Source organism: Ornithorhynchus anatinus, chromosome 3, assembly GCF_004115215.2.
Source record: "Ornithorhynchus anatinus isolate Pmale09 chromosome 3, mOrnAna1.pri.v4, whole genome shotgun sequence".
NCBI lineage: Eukaryota > Metazoa > Chordata > Mammalia > Monotremata > Ornithorhynchidae > Ornithorhynchus > Ornithorhynchus anatinus.
Genome location: NC_041730.1, coordinates 117,540,960 through 117,547,123, shown reverse-complemented (window position 1 = coordinate 117,547,123; position 6,164 = coordinate 117,540,960). Strand labels below are relative to the sequence as shown.

The 6,164-nt window shown below is 40.2% G+C and overlaps 1 non-coding gene across 1 annotated transcript; it reads left to right on the top strand.

Moving 5' to 3' along the window:
• The first annotated feature begins 1,688 nt into the window (after positions 1 to 1,688).
• On the top strand, positions 1,689 to 1,826 carry LOC114810883. The gene has a single exon (XR_003758573.1). It is a non-coding gene; the product is annotated as a small nucleolar RNA SNORA7 (small nucleolar RNA).
• The last annotated feature ends 4,338 nt before the right edge of the window (positions 1,827 to 6,164 follow it).

Sequence of the window (6,164 nt, the reverse complement as noted above, 5' to 3'; positions counted from 1 at the left end):
CATCAATAGCATCAATATAAATAAATAAAATTATAGATAAATAAGCATATTAATAGAATAAGAAATATGTACATATATATACACAAGTGCTGTGGGGTGGGGAGGGGGGTAGAGCAGAGGGAGGGATTCGTGGCAATAGGGAAGGGAGGAGGAGCAGAGGAAAAAGGGAGCTCAGTCTGGGAAGGCCTCCTGGAGGAGGTGAGCTTTGAGCTTTCATATTCCAACAATAGATAACTATGAATTATTTAAATAAGGCAAAACCCTGGTGGTGGTATTTATCGAGTGCTTACTGGATACAATACACTACACTGAGAACTTGAGTAGTACAGCAGAAGTATACAACATGTTCCTTGTCCATATGGAGCTAATCAATGGTATTTATTGAGCACTTAATGTGTGCAGAGAACTGTACTAAGCACTTGAGAGAGTACAATAAAACTGAATGGGCACTCTAGTAGGGAAATAGGCAGGAATATTTACAATCAGTAGAATCAGAATAAATAGAATTGAATTGTCAAATATTCCCATACAAGTGATGCAGATGGACATAGGTACATGTATACATAAGTGCAATACAGATTGGTGTAGTTTTAAACTACTTGGATTTACCTACTATTGGCTTTCAAACTGTTATCCCTTTTCTTAAGCTTATTGACTTAAGCTTCATTGAATTCGTATGTAGTGTTTAACAAATGGTGTCCATATGAGTTTGAAATGGGATTTATTTCTGGGAGGAAATGGTATCATTTTGAGTGATATAATGCCTTTCAGCTGTTGGATATCATTCTCTGTGGTGGGTGGTAACTTTAGCATCCAGTTCAGCATGATTAGTCTTGCTACCACCCGGAGAGGCTCATTTACAAATTCAATTCTTTTCTAATTCAGTCTAACAATCTCATGACTGTATCCTAAAATGTGAGGCAAGGATGTGCTCAGAGTCCTGGAAACCAAATCCAATACTTCACTCCAATGCTCAGTTTATGGCCATCACATGACCAGGTAGTAAATCACCTACATTCCCTTGGCTAAAAATTGGAAGAGGCAATTTTTCAGGAACTAATTTGGAGTTAGTAGTTGTTCCGTGATTGGTTATTGAAAGCTCCATATTTTCATTGACTGCTGAGCTCCTATCAGCCAACCAGTAATTATATAAATATTTACTAAGCTGCTAGGAATAAGGTATCAAAGGATACGTTTGGGATAAAATCTCCAAAAGGTGAGACAGGCTTAGGAAACTGATTTTTTAAATGACCGATACGTACATTATTGTCTATCCTATCTGTTGATTTTTTTTTTAATGTAGCTTCTTCTGCCAGCTACCACCCATAGGATGCAGGTGTCCTCCCTTGCCGATATGTGTGAGACCAATCATATTTGCCTAGAAGACTTTAGGAACTTGTTGTAGTCCAATTTGATGGTGGAGGGGAGGCTCTGAAGGAGAGAGGTAGAGGGTCAAGACTGGTGGAGAAAGAGTTCCAAGATTCAACTTTCCAGAATAGGACTTCCAGGGGCTGAATCAGTGGAGAGTAGATGAAGGCAATAGGTGTGAAGTTATTTGTAGACAGGTCCAGGAGTTTGAATAAGTATGAGAAAAGAGAGATGGACCAATAAATAGCTGGAGGGAGGCATGAGATTGAAAGAGGACTTTTATGAAGTCTAATCCTTTCTCAAAATCCAGTACCTAAAATCCCCTCTCAGTATTGCACCTGGAGAGTTTCCAATACTCTACCAGTCTCAACTACAGGAGGGAGAGTCAAGCAGAGACATACCCAATCCAGTCCTAGCTTAGGCAGTGACTAGTAAGTGGAAGGCAATCTGCTACAAGTCAAAACTTCCCTGCGCTGGGCAGCAGCAACATGGGAGAGAGTTGAGGGTGGAGACTTATGGTTTACTGTATGTAAAGCACTTCTGTATTTTTACCAAGGAAACTCAATGGATACACTTCCAGAATGATTGCAAACAGAGAGTGGGGCATTCTGGGAGAGATGTGTTCATTGTGTCACTATGGGTTGAAAATGATTTGATGGCATGACACAGAACAAGTATCTAAAATGCCTCAATCTTCATCCTCAGGAAGAATGTCTTTATTTCTAACCTACATCTCTCCTTTTGCTATTTTTTATGGCACTTAAGTGCTAACTATGTGTTAGGCACTGTATTAAGTGTGGGGTGGATATAAGTTAATCAGGTTGAACATGGTCCATGACCCACATGAGGCTCTCTATTTTAACCCCCCAATTTGCATATGAGGTACCTGAGGCAAAGTGAAGTGACTTGCCCAAGGTTACACAGCAGAGAAGTGACAGAGCTGGGCTTAGAACTCAGGTCCTTCTGACTCTCAGGCCTGTGCTCTCTCCACTAGACCAGGTTTGCTTCTCTGCAGCTATTTTATCTCCTTCTTTCTATTCTGTCTGTGAAAAAGACCTTAATGGGAGCCAGTGAAGCCTATTGAAGAAAGCTCAGGATTGGGAGTCAGAAAACCCAGGACTGAGTCCTGACTCTGAGGTTTGTCTGCTTGTGACTTGGGCAAGTCACTTGACTTATCTGTGCTTCAGTATCTTCATCTGTAAAATGAGAATAAAATGCCTGTTCTCTCTCTGAGATAGAGACAGAATCTTATATATTATCCATACATATTACAAACTCACCGTAAGTAGGGAATATGTCTGTGTATTGTTTTATTGTACTCTCCCAACTGCTCAGTACAGTGCTCTGAACACAGTAAGCACTCAATAAATACAATTGAATGAATTAATTTCCATAATTTATTTATCTACATTAATGTCTGCTCCCCCTCTAGAATGTAAGCTTGTCGTGGTCAGTGACTGTGTCTCCCAACTCTGTTATACTGTACTCTCCCAAGCCCTTAGAGTGCTCTGAGCAGAGAAAATGCTCAGTAAATCCAACTGATTGATTATCTTGTATCTGTCCCAGTGCTTAGCATGGAGTTTGGCAAGTAGTACATAGTTAATACCATTATAATTGCCTTCCAGATTATTCTTTCTCTGTACATTCATGGAGAGTACATATCTGTAGTTAATTTATTTGTATTAATGTCTGTCTCATCTTCTAGACTGTAGCTGGCTGTGGTCAGAGAATGTGTCTGTTTGTTGTTATAGTGTACCCTCCCAAACGTGTAATCCAGTGCTTTGCACACAATAAGTACTCAATAAATACGAATGAATGAATGAATGAATGAATGAATGGATAAAGCAGAAGCTTGGGAATTGAGGTGACCCAGTCAGTGTGACTCTCATTACTAGAACTGGTGCTCATATCCAGGAGTTTCCCTTCCTATCAAACAAATCATCTCCCTCTGCTCCATATATTCCAACGCTGCTCCTGTCAAAAGAGTTTCAGAACCAAAAAGATTTCATGTTTAGACATTCACCAACCTCCTAGTACAGCCCTGAAGAGGATAGTTGAACATGATAAGGAATGGCAGCTTTTTTGAGTGGAAACTTAGAAAAATTAGTTTGAAAATTAAATAGAAACTCCTCCGCAAGATAAGAAGATTTCTGAGGGCAAGGATCATGTCTACTTACATCTATTTCATGCTTCCAAACAGTATAGATTGAAACTTGCTAGATTTTCTTTGACTGCTGCTACTGTACAGTCAAAAGTCTTTATACATATTGAACCCTAAAGTAATAGAGTTAGTGCTTATATCCACCAATTCCTCTGTGAATTTACATGGTTTATTGTTCTAGTGAATTATTTATTGAATGCCAATGGCATTCTGCATTTAATACCAGACATGGAGTCCTTGCCTTGAGGCTTACAACACTCACTGCGGGTCCATATGGAAATGATGCTTTCTTGAGTTTTTTTTTTTTCTCATAATAGGTGCTTAGTACAGCCTGATATATAGTAGGCACTTAACAGATGCCATTATAAAAAGGTGAAGATGAATCTTCACTGGAGAATTAACCTTAAATATCCCCATTCAAACAAGCGTGGCTACAATCCATTTAAATCTATTAAAGGAAAATTCATAAGAATTGGAATTTAAAGCAAGGTTTAGTGGATGGAGCTCGGGCCGGGCAGCCTGAAGGTCACGGATTCTAATCCCAGATCCACCACTTGTCTGCTGGGTGACTTTGGGCAAGTTTCTTTGCTTTATGGGCCTCAGTTATCTCATCTGTAAAATGGGGATTGAAACTGTGAGCCCCACGTAGGACAGGGATAGAGTCCTTGTCCAATTTGCTTGTATCCACCCTGTACTTAGTACAGTGCCTGGCACATAGTAAGCTCTTAACAAATACCATAATTATTATAAGCCACTGAATCAGGATTGATAGATGAATGTGAAGTGTTGTATTGAGGTTAAGAATGTAGGAATATAGTTTCCAGGAACAATTTAAAGAAGGCAAGACACAGGATTCCATATGGCCAACATATTGGAAACTTTGGTGGGTTTATTCAGCAGCAAGAGAAAGAGAATGGAGGAGAAATAATCAAGCCTGATGGATGAAGAAGACTATTCATCCATTCGTATTTATTGAGCAATTACTGTGTGCCGAGCACTATTCTAAGCACTTGGGAGAAAACGGTGGAACAATAAACAGGTACATTTCCCTGCCCACAATGAGTTTATGGTCTGGAGGAGGTATATAGAAAGCAGGAGGCCTATAATGATGCCTCAAATTTTTTCTCTCTACAGTTAGGAACTGGTCCTCCTATATATAGTTATGGAAATATATGATGATGTGATGTTGAATAGTTGGGATAATTTCTGAGGAGAGAAAACTGGTGAGATTAATTATTCATTCCTCAAAAATTCACAGGAAATCTTAATTACATTTACTCAAGAACAAACTGATTCCTGGAACCCCATTGCTGGATTGACTCCAGCATGGCTTAGTGCAAAAAGCATGGACTTGGGAGTCAGAGGTCAGGGGTTCTAATCCTGGCACCATCCCTTGTCAGCTATGTGACTTCGGACTTAACTTCTCTGTGCCTCAGTTACCTCATCTGTAAAATGGGGATTAAGACTGTGAGCCCCACCTGGGACAACTTCATAATCTTGTATCTTCCCCAGCTCTTAGAACGGTGCTTGGCACATAGTAAGCACTTAAGGTATGCCATTATAATTGTTATTATTATTATTATTATTATTATTATTTTTATTTAACTAGACTACAACTCCCGCCTTGTTACTAATCACTAACTACAAGAAGCTGTGTGGCTCAGTGGAAAGAGCCCAGGCTTGGGAGTCAGAAGTCTTGGGTTCTAATCCCGGCTCCGCCACTTGTCAGCTGTGTGACTTTGGGCAAGTCACTTAACTTCTCTGTGCCTCAGTTCCCTCATCCGTAAAGTGGGGATTAAGTCTGTGAACCTCACTTGGGACAACCTGTATCCCCCCCAGCGCTTAGAACAGTACTTTGCATATAGTAAGCACTTAACAAATACCATCTTTATAATCAGGAGAAGAGCTGCATGCATGTCAATCATCTCATATTTGCAAGACTATATTAGTCTTCATTTCTTGTGCTCTGTGAGTGAAATGCAACCCCCATTTTAGGAGTGAAGGTTATGCTTGCCGAAGGGTTACCTGAAAGAAGGTCTACACTAGACTGGCCGAGGACTCTTCCTAGAATTCTAGTGCTGTTGAAACAGTAGTTTAAAACCGAATTTAAAGGAAAGGATGGGATTTTCTAAAATATGCTCTTTTTGATTATAATTAATGTTGCTTGTTACATCCAATTTGTCCTTGATTTTCTGATCGATATTTAGATTTAGCAAAAGTGATTTTACACCTTTTTTCTATAAAGAGCAATACCTGTTCTCACTGAGTTTAGTGTATCTTGTCCAGGCTCGTAATCATGCCACTGTGAGATGGGACAGAAATACCTTTGTGAGGCAGTTATATTTAAGTTTGGTGGCCCCAACCCAGGCATCGGAAACAGTTTCATTCAAGTTAGATGCGCAAAATTACAACCGTTTGCGCAGTGGAAAGAGCACGGGCTTTGGAGTCAGGGCTCATGAGTTCGAATCCCAGCTCTGCCACTTGTCAGCTGTGTGACTGTGGGCAAGTCACTTAACTTCTCTGTGCCTCAGTTCCCTCATCTGTAAAATGGGGATTAACTGTGAGCCCCACGTGGGACAACCTGATTCCCCTGTGTTTACCCCAGCGCTTAGAACAGTGCTCGGCACATAGTAAG